The sequence below is a fragment of the Panthera tigris genome, chromosome A2 (assembly GCF_018350195.1).
Source record: "Panthera tigris isolate Pti1 chromosome A2, P.tigris_Pti1_mat1.1, whole genome shotgun sequence".
Classification (NCBI taxonomy): Eukaryota; Metazoa; Chordata; class Mammalia; order Carnivora; family Felidae; genus Panthera; species Panthera tigris.
The window spans coordinates 39,695,493-39,720,637 of record NC_056661.1 but is presented as its reverse complement, the minus strand read 5'-3'; the positions used below and the strand labels follow the sequence as shown (position 1 = coordinate 39,720,637).

General features: G+C 47.3%; 1 long non-coding RNA gene across 1 annotated transcript; it reads left to right on the top strand.

The window, feature by feature from the left end:
- The first annotated feature begins 494 nt into the window (after positions 1 to 494).
- LOC122236404 lies at positions 495 to 24,519 on the top strand. Its single transcript, XR_006214462.1, has 4 exons — positions 495 to 758; positions 3,723 to 3,778; positions 16,189 to 16,392; positions 23,994 to 24,519. It is a non-coding gene; the product is annotated as an uncharacterized LOC122236404 (long non-coding RNA).
- The last annotated feature ends 626 nt before the right edge of the window (positions 24,520 to 25,145 follow it).

The window sequence follows — 25,145 nt, the reverse complement described above, 5'->3', positions numbered from 1 at the left end:
TGACGGCGTAAACTGGGGACCATTTGGTCTCAGAACTTTCTGCACTGCAAGTGAGGCCGACACAGCAAAATCTATCCGCGCCCGTCGTTACTGAGGGAAAAGCACAGGGCACCACAGCACCGGTCAATGTGAGTGTTCCCACAATCGTTGGTCATCAGCCGGCCAGAAAGGAAGTAACCTGAATGTCTGACAGGATTTGGCTAAAGAACATTATGTCCATCCTTTGGAATACTGACTGACAGGAAAATGAATGTCACGGGGCTATGTTTATTGACATGGTGAGATGTTCCTGTCACATTATTAAAGGGAAAATGGTGACTTTGGTATAAGAAAAAGAAATCTGTGTGTGCGTGCCCACGCGCCCATGTGTGTAGGCTTAGAAACAACACATTACCAGTTATTTTCTCCGGGTTTGGGGATTATTTATAGTTTTGTTTTTTTTTTTCTTTCCATCTCTGACCTTTCTGATTTGGGGGGGTAATTAGCATGTTTTACACATCTAATTGGAATAACAAGCTATTTCCATTTGAGGAAAAAATAGCTGCTGCCTCTTCAGACACACAGATGGCTCGGTGGCACACGAGTGTCTTATTCCTTGTTTCTTACCCCAGGGCAAGGAGCTGCCTGCAGGTGATGGAGGCTGCTCTGTGTGCTTGTCCATCCAAGGTGCTCCAAGGATCACCTGCATCTTCCGCATCTGAATCATCCAGGCTGCTTGTCAAATCGCCCAGGGCTTCCTGGACTCCACCCTCATATTAGTAAGAAGTCACATTTATTGAACACGTATTGTGTGCTGGACACTGTTCTAAGGGCTTTACACTTAATCATTTTATCTTCCCGAACCTTAGGGTACGGCTACGATTGTACTCATTTCCCTGACGAGAAGGCTGAGGCACAGAGGGTTAACTGGTGTGGTCCAAGTTCCAGAGCTGCAGGTGGCAGAGGGGACGCCAGGCCCTGCTCTTGGCCCCAGGCCCCAACTCGAAGTCACTACCCTTGGAGCGTAGGGGCTCAGGAATCGGGACTTTTAGTAAGTTGCCAAGGGATCTGTGTGGACACCAAAGTGAAGTAACTGCTGCTCTGAAGAGCCTTTCACCTCAGAACCACCTGCATTGTTTTGGGTTAAGAAACAGCTGACCCATTTACCCCACTTCAGCCATGAAAGGACTTTCTCTCTTTGGAATCTTTAGAACAAAATTGTCAGTTGGAGGTTCTTGCCTATGGCCAAGTCATCAGATGTAAAAAGGAGATAAGATTTGACAACCCAGTAGCCTAATCGTCTGTGCTGCTTCCTCCCTTCTTCATTCCTTTCAAATACATTCTTCTTCAGAGCCCCATTTCTAAAATGTTGAGGACGTGGGGCATCTGGATGGCTCAATTGGTTGAACGTCTGCCTCTTGATTTTTGCCCAGGTCATGATCCCAGGATCGTGGGATTGAGCCCTGCGCTGGGCTCCTCACTGAGTGTGGAGCCTGCTTGGGATTCTCTCTGCCTCTCCCTCTGCCCCTTTCCTCTTCTCCCTCTCTTTCTCTAAAATAAAATAAAATAAAGTAAAATAAAATAAAATAATAGTATAAAATGTTGAGGTCTTGGGCTACTCTCCCTGAAGTTAGGATGTGGAGGGGCTGTGTATGCAGAGCCCGTCTGGATGCTTTTTCTGTCTCCAGGGATGCTTGGAAATACTGTTTGGAAAGCCAGAGATGTCTAAAGAGTGGAGACCAGCATTGCCCATGGACATTCAGACTTGGTTTCCTAACTCCTACTTCGAAAAAAAAATTTTTTTTTTAAATCTTTTGAGGGAGAGAGAGCAAGAGGGTATGTGCATGTGTGTAGGCAGGGGAGGGGAAGAGAAAGAGGGAGGGAGAGAATCAGTCAGGCTCCATGCTCAGCACAGAACCTGACCTCAGGACCCCTCACCATCATGAGATCATGGCTTGAGCCGAAATCAAGAGTCAGACGCTCAACCAACTGAGCCATCCAGGCGCCCCTCCTGACTCCTACTCCAAGCTGGTGTTGCTCCTTGAGGTTGTCCTGATGTGTTAAGACCCCCACTGGCTCAAATGGCGATTGCATATCTTGGCAGAGTAGCTGTGTTCAAGTATCAACCCTAAACTGAATGGCACAATTTCAGGGGCCCCATTCACATCGGGTGAACAGAGTTGGCCTCTGGAGGCGGTTCACATGCATTACAAAGTGGATGGTGAAACGCCGAGGACCTACCCAACCTCCTCCATTTTGGAATCAAGGTGAAGGTCCTGGTGGCTGAATTGCTCCCAAAGGAGCCCGTCAGCCTCAAGCAGTGGAAATGCTGGCCCTCAAACGCAAGCCTTCCCCACCTGAGGTGGCAAACCACAGCAATGACCCTTCCTCTTAGCCATGTTCACCCAGTGCTTGCTACGGAAGTTGCAAGTCTTGTGCTGGACACAAGACCAGGGCACCGGCAGTGTGGTCAGCGAGGACGGATGAGAGACTCGGTCCCTTTGCTTGGGGCTGGAGAACAGGGCCTGAGGACCCCTGATGAGCAAAAGTGTGCCATCGCAGATCATGTCTGGATGATAGACCGTGCCTGTCGGCATATTCACTATGTGTATCACCTTTGGTGTTCCCCTGGGCCCTCTGAGGTAGCTCTCGCAGATTTTTATTAAAATCTGCTAATAAAGTCTGTCAGATTTTATTATTCTCACTTCAAGGATGAGGAAACTGAGGCTCAGAGCCTTGTTTGAGACCACGTAGCTAGGAAGAGACAGTGGCACTAGGGTTTTCTCCATTCTGAGTTTGTGAATGATGCCAGAGAACAAACATCCCTGGGCCAGATTAGGAGACAGCAGAGGGTGGTTTCTCTATCCAAGGATGTGTAAGTTCCACGTTTCCTGGAGGGTTTCTTCCATGTACGGCTCCTCTCAGCTGCACCAATGACTTGCATGGGGCTGAGAGTTCTTTTTAACTGCCACCACCTCAAGGCCTGACTTGTCCACTCCAATTCATGCAGGCAATGAAGGAAATAAGAAGAAAAGAAAACACTCCTGCACAGGAAAGAAATCACAGTCTTTCTCCAGAACTAAAGGCTTTTGCAGGAGCGCAAGAAAAACACAAAAACAAAAAAACAACAACTCTGATCATTCTTGGTAGCTTCTGACCAAATTAGTATACTGAAAGAATGGATGAAAGAGTAAGGGGTGTGTCAGAGAGAAAGGAAATCCGTGGGCTCCCCTAGTGAGTGGCTGCTCCCTGCTATGTCTGGGAAGTCAAGGGGTAATGGAGGAGTCTAGTTGGAAAACATAGCCATTTTCTTTCCAGTGTTAGCTTGAACCACACCACCCCAAGGAGACTTCTTAGACTCTAGACCAGACTGGCCCCTCTATCTCATGTGTTCTGCCCGTCCTCTGCATTTGACCTTTGTAACTCAGATTATACTTGTAACTTGTAACTTGTTCAGCACCTGCCTCCCCGATTTGACTTTGAACTCCATAAGTGCAGAAGCTGGGTCTGTATTGTTCCACACTTGTATCACTTGGGAATCTTTTGTTTGCAAAGAACAGAAAACCCACCCAAGCTGGGTTAAGCAAGACGGGACATTTTTTTTTTTTTTTTTTTTTTTCCTGCCCAAGTCTAGAGTTGGCTCTGGGAAAGCCCGGATTCAGGGTTTCTGAATATATAGATTTGTTCTCTCAACCACTCTTTATTCCATTTGATTTTCCTTCTTGTGATGGTTTTATTTTCAGGCTCCTCATGATGCCAAGATAGCTGTCACAACTCTTGCCTAGGACACTTTCAGTGAGTAAGTACCTCTTCCTAGCAACTAACGCAATATTCTCAGGACTAATTCTGATTGGCTTGGCTTGAGTAGTATGCTTATCCCTGAACCAATCACTGTAGTCCAAAGGGCTTGGTGTTTTCTGATTGGCTAGTGTCACACACATAGCACATTGTCCGCCCCAAAGCCATTCCCTCCTCTTCCTTGCTAAGAAAAACCCATCAGGTATAAAGCAGGTGGGCAAGATGCTCAGGAAAAGTCACCTCCTCAATCCAAGAAACCGTTTAGTAATCCTGTCTTCTTGGCGATGATTTGTTTAAAAGCGTGCACTGACCCACTTTGGCAAAGAGGACGTGATGCAAAGTGTATTGGAGGCCTCCAGGAGAAATCTTCCTTGCTCTGAAGTTAGATCTGTAGGTGGTACTACCTTCTTTCCATCCCTTCTTGCCTTTGGATATTGTGAGAGGGTGGGAAGTTTGGAGCTGCTGCAGCCTTATTGCAACCATGAGGTGAGATATTGCTGAAATATTGGGGATGGAAGAGTGGAAAATGTCTGCTCTTGGCTTCTGTGGTGTTTCATTTCTACTGGCCTGCACCTGTGATTTTTTTTTGAAGGACTGTCCACAGGTTTTTGGAGCTACTTTGCCTGCTCTTGTAGAGCACCAGGTTGCCTGGGATTTGTGTTCCTAGGAGGGCAGACCATACCAATAACTGATGCAGAGGTGTGAAAGCCTGGCTCCCCTGCTTTGACTTGGGACAAATCCTGAGGCGTACTTTTCACTGCGGAGCTCCCTTCAGGACCAAGCTGAGGCTGGGACTTGCTTGAAATCAACCTTCGCTTGGCAACTTCTTCTTCCCTGTCCTACCCTCCCTCCATATCTCCCCACCAGATGCCCCCTGGGAGCATTTTCTTAATCAATCGCATGCACACAAATCGTTAGCTCCTTCTGGGGGACCTGTCGTATCACCAGGGCTTACACATCACAGCTGCTCTGTAAATATTTGTTGCCTGAGTGAATGAATACATGAATGGATGAACAAGCTGGGGAAATCACAGGCAGGTGGAATCCGAACAGGTTATTATACTAATTACAGGCTGTCTACTTTTTTTCCCTTTGCTCTGTGAAACAGGTTGGCCCCTTGGGGAATTTCCCCAAAGCTTTTGAAGCGGACAGGGTGTCTTCTCAACAGGCTCATATGCTTCCTAATTGGGCAGTCCATTAGAAGGTGAGGTCATCTCCCCAGGGAAGGAGGAGAGGCCTTATCACTCAGGATGGGGGTGGGGGGGACCTGGGGCGGGGACAAAACCTTCGTCAACATCTGCAGTGTCTGTCGTTACTGGAGCAGCCGGAGGGAATGACCATTCTGGAATGAATCAACTAAACCTTTGACCTGAACTCCAGTTTAATTCACTCTTTCCCCTCCATTAGCTGGTGTAAGGGATGAGGGAGGCAGAAGGGGAAGGATAACATATTTTATTTTTATGGCATTTTTATTCCAAATGACCCACTGGGTCAAACCCACTCTTCTTTCATGAATTATACATTAGAGGAATCCTTTTGTTTTTCTAATGGCTTTAGCTGAGTTCACCCTCTAGAAAGATATTTAAACAAAATCAGGAATTTCAATTAAAGAGTTCACCTCTTGCCATATCAACTGACATGGTTTTGATTGGGGCATCCCATAAACGAATCTCCATTAATAGAATTTTCAAGCTTCCTAGGGTGTTAGAAATCATCCAGCCCCATCACCTTATTTTATACATGGGAAGACTAAGAACCCAGAGATGGGAAATGACATGCCCAAGTTTGCGCAGCCAGTGCATATCAACAGCTATTAAAAGACAGAAATGGCGGTATATTTTACTCTCTATTTCTCAGCTAGTATTCTTTTCTGCAAGTAAGCCTAGAGAAGTAATATAGTTGCCATGGCTGCAGAAAAAATTGCTCCAAAACCTCGTGGCATAAAGCAGTCACTTGTTATGCTCATAGATTCTGTGGATTGGGCACTTGACAGAGCACAATGAGGATGGCTTCTTCCTGCTCCATGGTGTCAAGGAACTCAGCTGGAAGAGCCGAGGGCTTGAGTTCATCTAAAGACTCATTCATTCACATGAGTAGAAGTTGATGCTGTCTGTCGGTTGAGACCTGTTATAGGTTGGAACGTCCATACATGGCCTCTCCATGTGGTCAGGACTTCCTTACAAACATGGTGGGTGGGGTTCTAAAGGAAGAGTTGAGAGATGAGGCAATGGGGGGAGAGATACATATATTGATTAATTGGTGGAAATTGTGTTGCCTTTGATGGACCAGAAAGTCACTCTGTGTTACTTCTACAACATTCTATTGGTCAAAGCAGTTCCAAAGTCCACCTAGTTTTAAGAGGAGAAGGTAGACCCCACATCTCAATAGAGGAGTGTCAGTTACATTGTGAGAGAGTATACTGAAGGGGGTATATATTGGTGCAGCCATGTTTGGAAAATTTGCTTTGCTACAAGAGGGTTAGGGCTAGTACACATTACCTGTTGCTGAACTGTTTATTTAGGATCTGTTTTGTCTGCTAGATTATAATTTCTAAGGGGCAAGATGTGTGTCTGTTTTGTTTGCTACTATAGCTCAGTGACCACCACGGCTGTAGCTGACTCAAGGTAAGAACTTAATACATTTTTGTTTGGAAAGTGAGTGTCAAAAAGAAAGTGTTTAGTGGCTAAAAATAGACACATAGATTTCCCTTCTCTTGTGAACTTTCCTTTTCATCAAGAACTTGAGTACCACCACCATCTTCTCTAAAGAGTTGATTGATTGGTTGATTGATTCATTCATTCGTTCATTCATTCGTGTTTGGGGACATGCGGAAAAGGTACATAACTAAGTCTTGGACCACTCTACTGGTCTAGAAGTGGTCCTGGAGGGAGTGATGGCTGGCAGAGGCGACCTGGACGATGAGCGAGAGGAAGCTGAGTGAAGAGGCAGGAGGAAGGGTGCTCCAGGCAGAGGGAACAGCCTATGCAAATTGGAGTTAGGTCATTCAGTGTGGCCAGCGTGTTGAATTTGAGTGAAGAGTGGAAAAAGGTAAGTGAGCCTAGAGGAACAAGCAGGGCCTGGGTTCAAATTTGTGTTTAGAAGGACATGTCAGAGTGCAGAGTGGATGATGGACTGGAGTGGGACAAGGTGGGAGGCTAGTTGGGACACTGTTGGCAGAAATTCTGATATGAGATGATGGGGGCCAGACTCTCAGTGGGGATGGTGAGAAGTGGGTGGATATTTCCAAGGAGTTCCAACCGATTAAATGGATGTGAGCGTGAGAGAGGCGTTGGTCTAGTTCGTGGTCTCTGGGTTAGGCAAGTGGGTGGGTGGTGGTACTAGACCCCAAGTCAAGGCACACTAGGCAAGGAGTAGCCTTGGGGGATGGCTGTGAGGAGTATTTTGGACATGATGAGTCTAAGATGCTAGGGGGGGTCACCTGGTGAAGTTTCCAGGAGGCACTTGAATTCACAAAACCAAGACTCAGAAGAGTGGTCTGAGCCGCGACTCTGGACTGGGGTGGATAAGGGGATGGAAACAGAAGCCGCAACAGTGCGTGTGTTCTCAGTGGGCGAATGAGCAAACAGAGGAGCAAAGAGCCATGGAGAAAGCCGTTGTCAAGAGGGTGGCAGTCAGTGGTACCCAGTCATCACGGAAGGAAAGGAGGACATTGGCCACAGGACTGAACAAAAGAAAAGTCATTGGCAACTTTCACAAGGACAGTCCCCCCTGAGAGAGACAGGAAGAAACCAGATGACAGAGTTGTGGGAGAAAGAGAGGGTGAGAGTGATGAATGAATGAATGCATGAATGAATAGCTTTCTAGTAAAGCCTTTACTTTCCTCCTTCCAGGTCTGGTAATTCTGGAAACACTGGGTTGGATTTGTCAAATGAATTCCTATAGGAGAGCCAGGAAGGATCTTTTCCATTCAGCTCTCTCTGTCCCAGAAAATAACCTATGTGTGGGTTGTCCTTGGCTTGCCTCCCTAGCAACCAGCATTTGTATTTAAATTTGGGGGGGAGGGGTGCTCTCATTTTTCAGCTATCAACACAGTTCTGTGGTCACATCTGTTGTTTTTGTCTGCACAATAGCCATTTACCATCATTTGGCTAATAGCATCCCAATCTGGGGAGGGCTGACCCCTTATCCTTGGTTCCACGGGTGGCACATGTCCCAAGCCCAATCGATACGACTCAGACCTGAGATTTTTTGGAAACTCTTGGGAAAGAGAAGCACTCTTTAGACAGGGGTGGTTTCCACTGGAGAGAGCTTGCCAGCACAGAGGAAAGCAAATCCAGGGCCACAGAGAGAAAAAACAATCTTGATGACAATTCTTGGATTCCTGGATCCAGCCGTGCCTGAAAACATTGAATCCCTAGATTTTTCAGTTACCTGAGCCAGTAAATTCTCCCCCTCTTTTTTTTTTTTTTCTTTTTTTTTCTTTTTGGTCAGAATGGCCTGTATAAGTTCTAATGCTGAATGAGTGGTCCCAATAGGAGTAAACTGCCAAGACATAGACGCCTCAGGGTGGGTTGGTGGAAGAGGGTTTACTCGATTTCCTCTCAGGCATTTCACTGGACATTTCAATCACCAAGTTGCTCCTGCCGGAGGAATGTCCCCTTCATTTTTGCAATCATCCCTTTCACTGTCTCGACGTGTATTCCTACCTTTTTGCTAACCCATCCATGCTCAAAGACGTTTACCTGAAATGCACAGATCCTGTGCTGGCGACCCTCTTTCACCCCCAGAGGCAACACACATGCTTATTATTTGTAACAGGAAATGCTCCCAAGAGCCCAAGTTGGGAGATGGGGCATTTGTGGGGACCCCATCAGTGTGCACTGCACTTGCTGACAGCCAGTGCCAGATTCCATGTCCCCCGCCCTCTGGCCCCACCACCCCATGTGTACAACAAGCACTGCAACGGTACAAACTCGTGTTCATTTGTTCAGAACATGAATTAATCATGCCAGGGAGATTCCCGGCCGCTGGACCACATTTTGCTGTGTTAGCAATAAACATCCCTTCATCCTGTCAACACAACCAGAAGGGGAAACAGAGGTCCAGAAGCCTCCGAGGTGATGAGGGTACCCAGTGGGTCACCCATGGCAGAGGGAGGGAGTGACACATTCCTTATTTTTTCCACCTCCCTCCCTATATCAGCTGTTATCTTGGTTTCCTTCTTTTTGCTTCTGAGTATACTTCCCACCTGAAGTCTTCAGTTCCATGGATCTCGTATTTTCTGTCCAGCCTCCAGGCTGACAGCTTGCCATTGGCAGAGACCCATAGCATGACATCTCCTGGAGAGGGTGGGGCTTGCATGTTTCGGTGCTGGGCTTGCCAGAATCGCCCTGCGTTATTTCCTATCCCTGCTCATTTGGAATTAGCAGACTTAGATGGGTTCCTCCCTCTTCCTCCCTCTTTTCTTTCCTTCCTCCCTCTGACTCACTGTACTTACCTCCTCCTGTCCCCTTTCTTCCCTTCTCCTCCTCCTCTCCCTTCCTCCATCTCCTTCCCTCCTCCTCTTATGCCTTCATCTCTTCCTCTCTCTCTTCCTCCCCCTTAACCTTCCCTCTTTCCCTGACCCCTATATACTCTTCCTACCTGTTCATCTTACTTACTCTCTTTCCTTCTTTTCTTGCTTCTTGTTCCTTTTCCTCCCCTTCCTCCCTCTCCCCATGACTTTCACCCTGTGGTTCCAATGCAATGAGAACGAAGGGAATAATACTGAAAAGCAGCCAGGCTCAGCCAATAAATCCTCTAATGCTTGTAATAGTTTCATGTTCTTCACATTCATCCTAGTTTAAGAGTTTAATCAACATCTTGGAATACTTGTGATTTACTCCGTGAGCTTTAATTTGAGGCATGGCAATCCCTCCCTGCCCCCCCCCCCGCCCATCCTCCCTGCTTCTTTTCCTTCCTCCTTCTCTCTCTCCCTCCTCCCTTCCTTCTTTCCTTCCTTCCTCCCTTCCCCCTCCCTCTTTCCCTCCCTCTCTTCTTTCCCTTCCTCCCTCTCTCTTCCTTCTCCCTTCCTTTCCCTCTCCCTTCCTCCCTCCCTCCCTTCCTTCCTCCCTCCCTTCCTCCCTTCCTTCCCCACTCTCTTTTTTCCTTCCCTCCTCCCTCCCTTTCTTCCTCCCTCCCTTCCTTCCCCACTCTCTTTTTTCCTTCCTTCCTTCCTTCCTTTCATTTATTCAATAAATGCTTTCTAAGGGTCTATTTTGGGTCAAGCCCTGGGCTAAGTGCTAGACATAATGAATAGAAACAGGGACATTATCCTTGCTCTGATGAGTTTACAGTCTGGTGTGAGAGGCAGATTTTCACTACAGATCCCACATGAATGTATTCTCATGACTTCAATGAAAGCTCTGGACTCCCATGGGGACCTAGGCAGAGGAAGTGACCCCAGCAATGGAGGTGTGGAGGCTTCCTTCAGGAGCTGATGTGAAGGATGAGTTTTCTAGGCAGAGAGAAGAGGAATGAACACACCAAGTAGAGGGAACAGAATATGCAAAGGTCTTGGGGTGGGAGGAAGAAGGGTACTTTCACCGAATTTGACAGGAATAGTTTGGCTGAGACAGGGAGTGGAAAAAATGAGCCAGAGGTTGACAGGGGTCAGATGTTCAGAGCTCTTATCTGAGGTGAGAGTTTGGATCTTTACTCCAAAAGCAAGGGGATATTATAGAATAGTTTCATCTGGAGGCGGAGATGGTCATAGTCAGTTTGGCTGTTGATGCAGTCAAGGTCAGGACAGGAGATACTTTGGGTGAGCCTTCTCTAGCCCCAGGTGAACTAGGTAGGCTGGGAAAAAGCAGATTGTGTCAGATGGGCCTGGATTGGCATCAGGTAACTGCTCTGGCTTCCGCAAGGGAGATCATCTTGTCTGCAGATCTCCTGTATGGGTCAGAGGACCCTGTGGGATGAGGAAGGTGGAAGGAGCATGGCTAAGAACTTTGGCCTTGGAGTCAGCCAGATATGCCTTTGGTGTTTACCAGCTATGAGACCCCAGGCAGGGGTTTGCAGCTGTTCTGAGCCTGTTTCCTCATCTGTAAAGTGATGATGATGATGATGATGATGATCATAAATGTGTTTTTTGTCTGCCTATCATCCCTTTTTCATGCTAAGTAGGAAATTGCCATTGCATGTGGTTCTGGTGGGACTGGCAATTACTGTGCCCCATCTACCCATTGGACACGTGTTCCAGGCCTAACTAATCATTGTGCCCCATGGCCCTGTCCCCAGGGATCGGCATAAAGAAGTGGCCTAAGTAGGGCCAATCAGAGACCTGCCATGGGATCTGATATGGGGCTGTTGGCAAAGAGAGCCTCTCTTGGTTTTAGATTATTAGAGCATAGGCTTGAGCTACTGGTGTCCAAGTTTCCTGGGGGAACAAAAATCAGGGAGATGACTAGGGGAGGAAGAGAAGGAGAGAGAATAAAGGGTAGAAGGGGAGAATAAGAGAAAGAAAGAACTCCATACCCTAGATACAACAGTCCCTGAAGCCTAGGACACCCCTTGCACTTCTCAGTTAATGAATCCATCAATGCCCATTCTGGCTTATGCCAGTTTGAGTTGGGTTTTGTCACTCACGATGGATGTGTTGTGCCCAATGCATGATGTTACTAGGTTATTGTGAGTGCTAATTTAGCTGAAACGCTAAAAGCAAATGTAAAGTGCTCAGCATGCAAAGTGCTCAGTAATCACTCACTGGGATTTTTGTTCTGGTAACAATTCATAGCTGTAAGATACATTACTAGAGTATATACTGCTTCTTACCTGGAGGGGGGGGTGGCCTCATGTGGCTCCACAGAGGGCCATGTGCCACCTTAGCAATCCTGTGTAGAAGCCTCAGATAGTGACCTGAGTCCCCCTTCCCTACCTCTCCTTCTCCTCCCGAAATTTGTGACTGCTGTGTCCCTTAGGGCTTTCTTGAAGTGATGGTGGCAGCAAGAAGAGAACAAATGACCTGAAGGATGTGACTATGTTTATATCCAACTCAAGAAATTCGTTACCCTTCTACTTCAGAGCAGCTGATTTCCCATGATCTTTTTAATGAAATGTATCATTTATCTATTGCTGCGTAACAAAGCCCAAACTTAGCAGCTGGAAGCAACCAGAGATGTATTATCTTGTGGCTTCTGTGGGTCAGGGATGCAGGGATAGCTTTGCTGGGCAGTTCTAACTCAAGGGTGCTCTGTGAAGCAGAAGTCAAACCAGTGGCCAGGGCTGCTGTCATCTGAAGGCTTGAGTGGTGCTGGAGGATCCACTTACAAGATGGCCCTACTCTACTCACGTGGCTGTTGGAAGAAGACTTTAGGTCCTCCCCACAGAGCTGCTTGAGTGTCCTCATGATATGGCAGCTGGCTTCCCCCAGATTGAGTGATCCAAGAGAGAGGAAGATGGAAGCAATAGTTTTAGGGCCTCATCTTTGAAGTCACAAATGTCATTTCTGCAATATTCTTCTGATTATACAGTTCATCCCTGTTCAGGGTGGGAGAGGGTGCCCAAAGTTGTGAATACTGGGAGGCAGGGGACATTGGGGGCCATCTTGAAGGCTGGCTGCCACACCTGTGATGTGGTGTTTTTACAAAAAAATTTTTTTAAGCTTTATTTATTTTTGAGAGAGAGAAAGACAGAGCATGAGTGGGGGAGGAACAGAGAGAGGGAGACACAGAATCTGAAGCAGGCTCCAGGCTCCGAGCTGTCAGCACAGAGCCCGATGCAGGGCTTGAACTCATGAACCACGAGATCGTGGCCTGAGCCGAAGTCAGACACCAACTGACTGAGCCACCCAGGTGCCCCTGTGGTGTGGTATTTTTCAAGGTCATTAAAGTTTCTTCTTAGTCTGATGGGAATTCTCTTCCTCAAGGAGGTCTTTGGTTGCCCAAGATAACATGGTGTCTTTAAGGCACCAAAACACCCCTTCTAACAGCTTGTTCTTGAAAAAGCTTTTTACAGAGCTTGCGAAGAGCTCCTTCAACTAGTGAAATGACTAAACTAATTTGCTGGTCTGTAATTTCCTGGCATGCCTGGAGATTTCCTAATAAATACTAGCTTCAGGATGGCAACCTGCCAGCATTACGGCCTTCTCCTGAGCGACAAACAGGGGATGTGAAAAGCATCTTGGAGGGTTGGGAAGGCTGGTGCATTGCAGGGAGAGAGCACAGGACCTGGAGGCTGGATGTTTGGTTTTGAGAGCTGACCCTGCCTCTTACCTACTGTAACACCTACCATACCTACCAATACCTATCATATTTCAAGAGAAACACTTGCCTCTCTGTGCCTCAGTTTCTCCCTCTCGGAAGAATGGTGACAACCCTGATTTTCCCTGACCCACGTGGCTATTACAAGGTTTGAGTGAAGTGATGTAGCATTTTAAGAGGGAGGTCCATGAACACTAGCACTAAGGGCCGTTAACCTCAAAGGGGATTCTGTGCCGAAGTGAGTGTGGAGGACTGTATTGGAACAGTCCAACTGTTTTCCATTTCCCATGACTCCAGGCAGGGCCAGAGCATGGCTGTGCTGCCAGAGCAGCCACACAGGCTTCTTACGTTTGGGGTTTCATGCCCTGCAGCTGCGGTCTTGAAATTCTTCATAATTTTATCTTTGAAGTTGTGTTTTGTAAGTGAAGTTTGAGGGGACAATAGAGCATGTGCCGGAGGCTTGGCATCTCAACTTTCAAGAGTGTGCCTCTTACTGTCTCCTAAACGGTGAGCTCATAGCTGCCGTCTTCCCTCCTCTGGCTCCCCGTTCTCTGCCCTGCCCAGTAACCATGTCATCAGGGTACCCAGATCATGGAGCTCAGGACCGTGACTGGTTGGCATTGGCAGGGGGCAAGGGAGGGAGACCCGATTCTGCTGCCACCCTCTGCCCCCCGCAGAGGCCTGGGCACGTGTGAAGGGAGGGCTAGGGTCAGTGCCCATCTCGTGATGTCACAGGGCAGGGAAAGGAGGCAGCTATCCCAGTGCTGGGCTGGAAGCACCATGGCACATTTAGCAGGAAACCTGGTGGGGGCCTACTTCTGATCCAGGTACCAAGGAGGTTGTAATTCCTTGGGGATCACCCAACTACTCTGTGTTGGGACACCATGGGAAGAGGAGATTAGCTTCCCCACCACCAACTAGGGCTCTGCATTATCACATTATGTAGCTGATCCTCCTGCGGAACTTGTCAGATCCTTTAATATAGGAGAGACTAAACTGTAGTGGGTCAGAGTGCAGACTTGAGAGCTGGACTGTCTGGTTCTGGGTTCTGGCTCTACTCCTTACCAGTGTTGTCACCTTGGCCCATTTTCCTAACCTTTCTGTGTTTATGTTTCCTCATCTCTGAAATAATGATTATGTGGTTCCTACCTCCTAGGTTTCTGTGAACGTTAAATGAGGAGACAAAGCATCTAGACCATCCCTCCCCGTGTAATGAATATTAGCCCAAGAATTTGATGCTTCCTTCTCCTGAAGGACTGCAAAGTTCCTGGGGCAGGAATGCCATCCGTAACAGGCTGCAGCACCACACGTCAACAGACTCAATGAATACTTGTTGAATGAACGGATCTCCAAGAGGGGCTTCCCATAGAGTACCCACCCCGTCCCCTTTTATTCCAGAGAATCTTACGCGATCAGTGGTCCAGTCTCAAAGGACATGGAGACACAGCATCTTGTCCCTGTTCATTCACGGTCTCCTGACAGTGGGGAAGGAGCACGCAGACACCCCAGAGGCTCTCACCAGCCTCCTGTCTGGGCCCATCTATCCTGCTGGGAATAGCTTTTCTAGACCCCCCAGAGGCCATGCGATAACTCACTCCTTCTCCCCAGCCTCTCTGCCCTTAATTGGGCCAATCTGTCTGCCTGACACCCTGCTCTGGTTCGTTTTCTTCACAAAGCCGTCTCTTGTCAGTTGACAGATTCTCAACTGTCTTGAGCACATTTTTCAATTTGTGCTCTTCCAGTAATTTCCCAACCAGGTTTCTCTTTTTAAAGCTACTTAATTTTATAATTTCTAAATGATTTTCCTCACCTGCCATGATTCTTCTCCACCCCCACTCCTTGGCTTTTTTCCGGTGACTTGCATTTCCTCAGCCCTGAAGCCATGCAGGTGTGTGGGGGACCCTTTAAGGAAGCCTGATTTTTTTTCAGCTATAGGGAGGATTACTGTCTTACGCTTTTTGGGTTCCTCCAAAAGCTGGCCGTGAGCTAAGGGCATGGGTACAGCAGTTTGTTTGGGAAGTGATCCAGGAAGCAGGAATGAGGGGGCAATGAGAGAGAGAAGGGAGAAGAGTTGAGAACATGCCTTATTTTCTGGTTACCCACTGGGTAATGTGCAGGGAACCGTAGACATGGAATGTACTTTGCATTGTCCCACTGGAGGGAGAGGAGACTGACTGCCACTCCCCGCCCCCACTGGAGGGTTGTCCCTGGGAAAATTAACTTCCTTGAACTTCTGTTGGTGCCTAGGCACCTAAGCAGCCTCTCCTGGCTTTGGAGAAAAGTGTGGTTAGTGCTAGACCTTAGAAACAGCCATTGAACGTTCCATCAGAGCTCATGTGCCACAGAAGTTTTCTACAGACAGTTACACACTCAAGACTCCTCGGAGCTGGAATTGTCTCCTTGAAGGAGTGGACTCCTTCATTTTCCCTTTTTTTTTTTTACTTTTTTTTTTTAATGTTTATGTATTTTTGAGAGAGAGAGAGAGAGCATGAGCAGGGTAGGGGCAGAGAGAGAAGGAGACATAGAATCCAAAGCAGGCTCCAGACTCTGAGCTGTCAGCAAAGAGCCCAACAGGGGGCTTGAACCCACAAACCATGAGATCATGACCTGAGAAGAAGTCAGACGCTTAACCGACTGAGCCACCCAGGTGCTCCTTTTTGTCTTCTTTTTAAGCCTCTGATTATGAAGGTGTTTTGCTGCCTTCAGGGAAGGCCCAAGCCAGTTGGGGCCCCTATGGGAGGGACTGTTGAGTCCCCAGTAAGAAAGGAACATTCAGCCAGGCAGTTCTACAGTGTGTTTCCATCTCTGGGGATCAGTCTACTGAGAGGAGGGTGTTGATGTCTTCAGATAAGAAAGGAATGCATCTCCCTGTGACTCCCAGGGCCCATGACTGCATTTGGGTGGTGTCTGAATTGCAAAATTAATGAAAGGCACACTACTCCATGTATTGACACGTCTGAAGATGATGAGGCACGAGCGTGAATTGCATCTGTCTCCTCCCCATGTCCCCTGATGACATGCTGAGTGGATCCCATAGGTTGCTGCTCTATTTGGATATAGAAAGGTCCAGTTTTATCTCTAGTTTCATTTCCTCCCTCTGCCCTGCACAGGTTTGACTCAGCCCGAGGGGTTTGAAGTGAAGAGAGAGCTTGGTCTGTCTGAAGGATCCCTTCTCCTCCTCCCCCTTCTTTCTCCCCTCCTCTCTCCTCAGGCAACCCCGGGAACATCACTGACACTGTGGCACAGCCCTGGGATGGCCTGCACACAGAAGATGACATGAGGGTGTTCCATGGAGTATGCGGCAGCCCTGTGTGCTGGGACAGAAAGGGACTGGAGAAAAGGAACACGTTTGTTTTTACTCAACCAGAACTGCGCAAGTCCTCTCTCAGTGAATACTGGTTCATCTGCACGCATGGTGAGCTCCAAATGACTCCATTTGTGACTTTTTTGAAGTGCATTTGGGGGTGTGTGGGCAGAGAGGGATGTGAGGGGCTTCTCCTCAATGTGCAGGGCCCCAACATTGGAGAACCACCTTTGCTTGACCTCCTCCTCCTTCCCCTTCATCAGGAACACCCCCCTCTGCCCCCAGCCACTAGCTTCTGGGGTCTTCTTGCCTGGGGGCCACCTTCCTGGTTGAGACTCAAGTCTGTGGGGTCCTCTTCACCAGAGGAGGTTCCCTGCCTCATCACCCTTAGTGGTAGGAGGGTTGACTGCACCCTTTCTCCACCTCACTCTCTCCAGTTATCTCCCGGCCCTTCTTGAATAGGTCTGAAATGGCTGTTGTTCATGGGTCTCCAACCAGGAAATGAGGCCCCTGGCTCCCCTTGAGAGCACCCTCAATCTCTATAAGCTACTCTGTTGGAGTGTTCTTCCCTTGGCTTGATGAAGGAGACACACTCCCCTCCTCCAGCAGTCACAGTCCTTCTTGGATTCCCCATGTCTGTTTGTACAAGGTGGAGAGAAGGAAGGAAGGAAGGGACGGAGGAAGGGAGGATGGAAGGAAGGAAGGGAGGGAGGAAGGGAGGATGGAAGGAAGGAAGGGAGGGAGGAAGGGAGGGAGGATGGAAGGAAGGAAGGGAGGGAGGAAGGGAGGATGGAAGGAAGGAAGGAAGGGAGGAAGGAAGGGAGGGAGGAAGGAAGGGAGGAAGGGAGGAAGGATGGAAGGAAGGAAGGATGGAAGGAAGGGAGGATGGAAGGAAGGAAGGATGGAAGGAAGGAAGGATGGAAGGAAGGGAGGAAGGATGGATGGAAGGGAGGGAGGATGGAAGGAAGGAAGGAAGGGAGGGAGGATGGAAGGAAGGAAGGAATATTAGCCAATTTGGGCATCTTTTGATATGCCTGGATGCACTTCTGGGCTCTTTCTGGCTCTCCTTAGGAAAGAGGTTCCTCTTGTATTGGGAAAAGCTTTATTTTTTACATTTGCTAATCTGGAAATGAAGGTTGGCATTTCTTTCTGTTCACAATTATATTAGTAGTGCCTATGACTTTGTCATTACATTGAAATACATTGATATGTGAAAATGACATTTTGTGCTCATCTCTATTTAAAAATTACAGTAGTAATTAGACCCACTGCTGGATCTTATTTTCTAATGTGTTAGTAACAGAGTACGGCTAATACTATATTATAAATTTGTTTAGTATTTTGATAGCCATATAACTGACTTTCTCTGTAATCCTATGTATTTTATTTTGTGCATTTACAAACGATTATTCCGGGGTGCCTGGGTGGCTCAGTTGGTTAAGCGTCTGACTTCAGCTCAGGTCATGATCTCACCGATCGTGGGTTTGAGCCCTGTGTCAGGCTCTGCGCTGACATCTGGGAGTCTAGAGCCTGCTTCAGATTCTATGTCTCCCTCTCTCTCTGCCCCTCCGCATCTCACGCTCTGTCTCTCTCTCAAAAATGAATAAACATTAGAGTGAATGAATGAATGAATGAATAAATAAATAAATACAAACCATTATTCTGAAAAGGGAGCATCACTTGAATAGATGCCAACACAGGAAAGGTCAGAAGCCCTGCTCTGGAACATGTGGATTCTTTGTGCCTAATGTCTAGCTTTAGGGCTTTGCTAGAACTAGCATATTCCTCTAGATAATTTTCTACTCTGGCTTTCTTTTTAGCCAGGATCCTGTTGTCTCCAATCAGAGCCAATTATAGCTAACATATTTTAAGTGCTTCCTCTGTGCAGGCACAGTCCAAAGCACTCTACATGCATTAGCTCATTTAATTTCCATTTTTTATGGAGGCACAGAGAAATTGAGTGACTTGCCCACAGTCACACAGCTAAAAAGTAAGTAGGGGAACTGGGATTTGAACCTGGACAGTCTGACTCTCCACGTTCTTAATCCTGTTGATTGCAAACTAGGTAAGAGATATCTAGTTTTCCAAAAAGCCCATGTTCCTGGGTTTAAATAGTGTGGGCCTAGCTAGTTCAGTCTTTATCACTACAGAGCAGCCAAAAAACCTTTTCAGCTCTCCAACAGAGAAATGCACATTGAATCACAGTGCCCCCTGGCTTACATAGCACTTCTGACCACTCAATCTAGGGTCAAGCTGGTTCACAGAAATTTAAGACAAACCTTTATTAGGTGCCCATAGTATGGTGAGCCCTCTGTCAGGTGCTGGGAAAAACGAGTAGAATAGGTATAGCTACCACCCATCTGGAACTCGTGCAAAATCAGGAGACACACCCAGAAGTTGTGTTGGAGGGGCACCTGGGTGGCTCAGTTGGGTGAACATCCAACTCTTGATTTCGGTTCAGGTCATGATCCCAGGGTTGTGAGATCAAGCCTTGCATTGGTCTCCATGCTGAGCATGGAGCCTGCTTGGAATTCTCCCTCTACTCCCCTCCCCCACTTGCACTCTTTCTCTCAAAAAAAAAAAAAAAAGTTGTTTTGTAATAAAGAGAGCCAAGCTCTGGTGGAGGGTGTGGATACAGCCTCTTGGATGCTGTGGGGGAAGGGATTTTTCACAGGCTCAGGAAAGACTTCGGCTCTCTTCAGGCTCCCTACCCTGATGCCACATTGAGCCCACCTTGCCTGGCTGAAGTGCCAGGGTTTCCTTTGGCCCTTCCTCTAAACTTCAGTCCTTGAAACTTAGATATCTCCCTCCCTCTTCCCTCAATATACTCCCACGCGGCCACTTAGCTAATCTCAGAGCCCCATTCAAAGTCAGGGGTTAATGACTCCTGAATTTTAACAAGAGTTTTCAGGGCTGTAAAGCAGGGATCACAAACATGACCGTCTGAGGGTCAGGCAGATAACGTCAGTGAAGGAAGCAGGCCAGTATTTGCATGTTAAACATGCAGGAATATTCTTTACTTCCACAGAGATAGACTCTCACCTATTCTTTTCTGAAAAACATTGGCTTCTGGAACCATCTTTCCCTTTTCTTTTCACTTTTAATAAAGATCAAACACAGATAAATATTTCTTCACCAGGAGAAAAATCACAGAGCAGCATGGTGCTAAATGCTAACTATCACATGGAAACTAAGGGCACTGGTGACTCAGGCTGCCCCAGAAAGCAGATTCTGAGAGTAGGATTTGAGTGCAAGCTGTTTATTTGGAAGGTGATTCTGGGAAGTGTCGGGAGAGACCTGGGAACTGGGATAGGGAAGGGAAGGCAGCCAGTCAATAAAAGGTGCATTATGGAGTGACTTACCACTCTGGAACGCTGGGACTCAAACTCTAGCGGCCAATGGAAAGGTGCCCTCCAGCTATCCCATCTGAGGAATGGGGAGCTGGGATATTTATATATCAACTCCCATCAGTGGTTGATTGGAGTCTTTTGGGGGTGGTAGTACCTTCAGTCTCTAGCCCCTCTGGCTAGGCGGGCTCCAGGAGGCCAGAGAAAGCACTTAGGCAAAGGGACATAGGTTTTGGGTGTTAGAAGTCAGGTATTGGGCCCCAAACCGTCAAGACTCTGACAGGCATTGACCATGATGAACTGAATCAAGCTAGCGCCTGAATTTTTCTAAGCAAGAATGTGGCCCAGGGTTGCCAGACCTTCTGATTTCTCAAGAAAAGCTGAACATTTAGGGTTTTTGGTGAAAGTTCTCAATTTCATAAATGCTGACAATAAATCTAAAATTTTTAATTATTAAAAGTGTTTATTTATTTTGAGAGAGAGAGAGGGAGCGTGAGCAGGGAAGGGATAGAATTAGAGAATCCCAAGCAGCAGACATGGGGCTCAGTCTCACAAACCATGAGATCATGACCTGAGCCGAAATCAAGAGTTCGATGCTTAACCAACTGAGCCACCCAGATGCTGCAACGACAGATCTAAAATTTTAAAATACATCGTAAGAATCAACCAAAGCATGTCTGTGGGATGGATCTGGTTTACAAGTAGCCAGATTATGAAGTCTGATCTACCCTAAAGTGTAGGTGAGATCTTGGCTCCAGACCATTCTTGCTCAAGGGAAGCTCTAAAGATGAATTCCAATCAGGTAAGGTGGATTTTTAGTTAGGGAGTAGATTGTGAATTAGGGAGTGGAGTGAATTGATGTAATAAGAGACCACTCCCCCAAGAGAGTGTTTGTAACCAAACAGAAGTATGTTTCTTTCTCATGCAACAGACTGGAGGTAGGTAGATGGTCCCAGACAGCTCTGTTGCATGGGGCTGTCCAGAGACCCAGGTTCCTTCTATCTGGTTGCTCAGAGGGTTGTCTTCATCTATGTGGCCAAGGTCAGTTGACCATCTCCTTATTCACATTCTAGCTAGTAGGGAAGGGAAAAGAGAAGCTCAGTTAGGCTCAATAATTGCAAACTTCACTTCCTCTCACATCCCATTGGTGAAAACTTTGTCATATGGCCATCTGCAAGGGATACTCAGAAATGTAGTCTCTCTCTCTCTCTCTCTCTCTCTCTCTCTCTCTCTCATTGGCTGTATGTTCAACTTAAACTTCGTGTGCCTGTGGGAAATGTATTATTACAGAATTAGGGGAGTGTAATGTTAGGGGACAGTGAGTAACTTCTGCCACATGAATAGAAGGGTCTGGATGGGGGATGAAATTCAAGCCTGAGGTAGGATCTACCTGAGAGAGACTTTTTTTTCTCACAAGAATGATTTAAGTCTGGCTTTCCCCCCTTCTCTCTCTTTCTCTTTTTTTTTAACGTTTATTCATTTTTGAGAGAGGAGGGGGGGAGGGGCAGAGAGAGAGAGAGGGAGACACAGAATCCGAAGGAGGCTCCAGGCTCTGTCAGCACAGTGCCCAATGCGGGGCTCCAACTCACAAACTGAAATCATGACCTGAGCTGAAGTCGGATGTTCAACTGACTGAGCCACCCAGGGGCCCCATCCCCATTAGCTCTCTTTGTTCTGTCTTGGTCAGTCATGAAACCTTAATAGAGGATTAGCTCAAACCTGGAAGAAGTCTGTTATAATGCGAAAGAAGCAAACATAATAAGTACCTAGTAGATACAAGGGGCTTTCACATATGTGATCCTATGTAAGCTTCACAATCACCCTATGAAGTCAATATTATCATTCCCCCATTTTGTAGAAGCAAAACTGAAGACAAAAGAAGCAGGTTGCCATTCAAGCTCTCTCACTAGGGTCAGGGTATGGGAACTGACCAATCAGAGTTGCCATCCAGGTTTGCCCCATCCCAGAAGTGAAGGGCCTTGGCCAGGATGTGAAATGAGGCGCATGTGACTGCAGAGCTCACATTCTTTGCTCTGCAATCTGATTTCCTTACACCAGCTGCTTCCCCAGAGACAGCCACAGCAAATCTACTGGGTTGTTGAGAGGGTAAACAAACCGTGATGAATGAATCTCCTCTCCTAATATGAATGCCTTATTGTTGTTATTCTTCATGCCCTGACAGAGTATTTACAGCCTCTCCCGTTGCTCTACTTCTATCGAGTGGATTAAGCAAAGTCAGAACTCCGGGCCCTAGCAGAAAGTTACAACTGGGATTTGAGTTAATGAAGAGTTAAAGGCTCAGCAAGTGGCACTTGGCTTTACTACTAACCCGGACAAGGCCATTAACTCTGCTGTAATTAAGTGGCTTCTTCCACGATGCCCTCTTGCCACAGAAATATCCATGTGGGTGTACCCCACATTCAACAAGCCCACCTATGAAAACTGAGACTTGTTGAAAAGAAAAAAATGGGAGATAATCATTCAATTAACCACAAGAGATTGTGTTTTGCAGGATGGGATTTCTGGATATCTAGTTTCGAAATAACACCAAAAATTTGATTCTGGAAGAAAGAGAGGATACAAAGATGCATTCCCTTCTGGCCCATCTGGAAATGTTCTGGAATGGATTAGATTTCAAGAACTCTGTAATGATGTATCAGAATTGATGAAATCTAAATTAGGTTGGGGCTATTTGTGGTGGCTACATTTGGGGTACTTGCCACACCCTGTCTCCCTTCTGAGTATCTAGTCACCCACAACCCCACTGGAAGAGAGAGTCAGCCATGCCTATACCATGTGACCCCCATACTCTACCCCTCACCACTAACTGGATCCAAGGCAAACCGAACCGATATCAATCCATAGGCTCAAACCAGCTTCTGCCTTTCAAACATGTGAACTAAGAGACATACAACTCTAGTTAGATAGTTCTCAGCGCTTGAACCAAGAGATCATGTAGACCAAGGTTGAGGCAGGGACTCCAATGCCACGTGCACTTTCTTAAGCTGGCAGAGAGAGAGAACATGCCAGTCTGTAAAGGGACAAGGGGAATGAGCTGACAACCAGGCAGTGGCAGGGACTGGCTTCCTTGATTTCCTCTTGTTGGGTGTCTGTCCACAGGGTGTGTGTCATGCCTCAGAATGAGCATGTTCAAAGTTGCCACTCAGGGGGGAACTAGTTCCAGCTTATCCACTTTGGTCAGGGGTGAGGCCTTATTTTTATGCCGCTGTCTTCTCTCAGTGGACCTAGAGGTCTCTGTGGGCCCCTCTGTCCTGGGAAGCTTTAGTCCTGGCTGTTGGATGGGGAAAGGTGTTGTCCCTGGGACACATCCCTGCAAACTGGATGATTGATAGGGTTTGGTGGTCTTTGTCAGATAAGAGAAATGCCTCGATGTCAACTCAAGGAACTCTCAGTGTTTTGGAGCAAAGCTGGTGGAGGCTGTGATCTTCATTTTCCCACTGTGCTGCCCTGAGTAAAGAACTTTGCTTGGTTCCTTATGGAATAACCCACTCAATTCTGGCTGAGTTGGATTGGGCTGGAGGTAGGAAATGAAGTCCTCAGGATGCAGCAAGGAAATCTAGTGCATACAGAAGTGTAGGATAAAGCCACAGTTGATGCCTCATATATGTCACCCCACCCCACTAAGCTCGCGTGGACGTCTGTTACTTGCAATCAAATGTGGCGTGCAACATACCAACATAGTAGTCTGCCCCTTGCTTGTCCCTCTCTTCCCTCCTGAATTTCTACAGGAAGTAGGAGCCCTATCTGGCTACTTAGGAGCCTTGGAAACATCATATCCAGATTTACTGTGTGGCTCAATCAAAATCCATTGTGCCTTGGGGTATACCAGCTGTCCTTTGTATATTCATAAGTCTTTATAGAAACAACTAACTTGCATTCCAATATTATGAAACTTTCTTATCAAAGGGGTTAGCTGTCCCCTTGACCTCTTTATCTGATCCCTTCCTCCTTTTAATCCCTTCTCGTTGGACAGCCTCCATCTGCCATTCCTTTCCCCTTTGTTAATAGTATTTTTTGTGTGGGCTTTTGTCAGTACTTCCTATATGCCAACCACTGTGGTCAATGATTTACAGATACCATGCTGTTTAATTGTCACAAGCCCCTTTGTGGAAGCTACTAGCAACTATCCCCATTTTACGGATGGTGCAATTGTGAGACGAGGTCACTGATTGGATTCCACTGCCTGAGAGCTTTACCACCCTGCTTTATTATGGCTCCGGCTTCCCTGGAGTGATAGTGAAATTTCTTGCCATCATTCTCAGGGGCCGAGGGGGAAAAGGTCCAGGTGTCCTGCCTGGCAGCAACGCCCCCAGAACTTGGCTTTTCTCTTTTCCTCCTTCCCAGCCAGCACAGCTGCCAACCTGGAACATAGCCCTTTCCAAGAAAGCCCAGGAGAGCAGCCAACTGTTGACTCACCTGCCAGACACGGGGATACTGCAGCCAAGATGCCTCGGGGCCCTTGCAGGAGGATTGGCAGGGCAGGCCCATGGTGGGGCACACACACACGGCTCTGTGGGGCGCTTCAAAGGGCCAGGCCTTCTTTCCTGAGTGCTTCAAGTTCCAGAGGTTAAAGACATCCAGATGGGCTTGTCCCCTCCCCCTTCCCCTCTGTTCTTCAGCCCTGGAAGTTTCTGCAGGAGACGGTCTTCCTCTGCATTTCCATTTGGGTGGCAGGCAGGATTCTAAGAAAGCCCCCATGATTTTCTGCCCCCACTCCTGCCCTGGTGTGCACTCTCCATCGGGACTGAGAATGTAATGGACGGCACTGCCCTGGTTAGATTGTATTATACGATGCAGCTGACCGTAAAGAAAGGCGATGTTCCTGGTGGTCTGGTCCAATCACAAGATCCCTTTAAAGGCAGAGTTTTTGTCTGGCTGGTGACAGAAGAGCATGTGAGAGGTTCAAAGCTGGAGGGTTTGACCCACCCTTTCTGGCTCGAAGATGGAGGAAGCCCCATGGCAAGACATGCAGGCAGCTTCTAGAAGCTGAGTAGCCATCAACTCACGTCCAGCAAAGAACCAGGGGCTTCAGACCCACAATAGCAAGGAGTTGAATTCTCTCATCGATGAACATGAACTTGCACATGGCTTCTTCCTTAGAGCCTCAGACAAGAACTGGGTCCAGTGAGCACCTTGACTTCAAATTTCTGATACCCTGAGCAGCAAAAACATCTGAGTTTACCCGGACTGTGACCTACGGAATGGTGAGTTGATGGTGTCATTTCTAACTGCTAAATTTGTGGTAACTTGTTATGATACAATAGAAAACTAATACACCTGGGATACTTCATAGGCCTCTCAAACCTCACAGGTCCTGCTGTTTCTCCATGAATCTGCTCTTCAGTCTTCCCCATCTTGTTAGTGACAACTAGCTTCTTCTGCGCTCAGGCTCCAAGTCTTAAAAGTCTCTTCTTGTAGACTCTATGTTGATCCATCAGCAAATTCTTTCGACTCTCCTATTGTAAAGTATCGAGATTTTGATGGTGCCTCACCAGC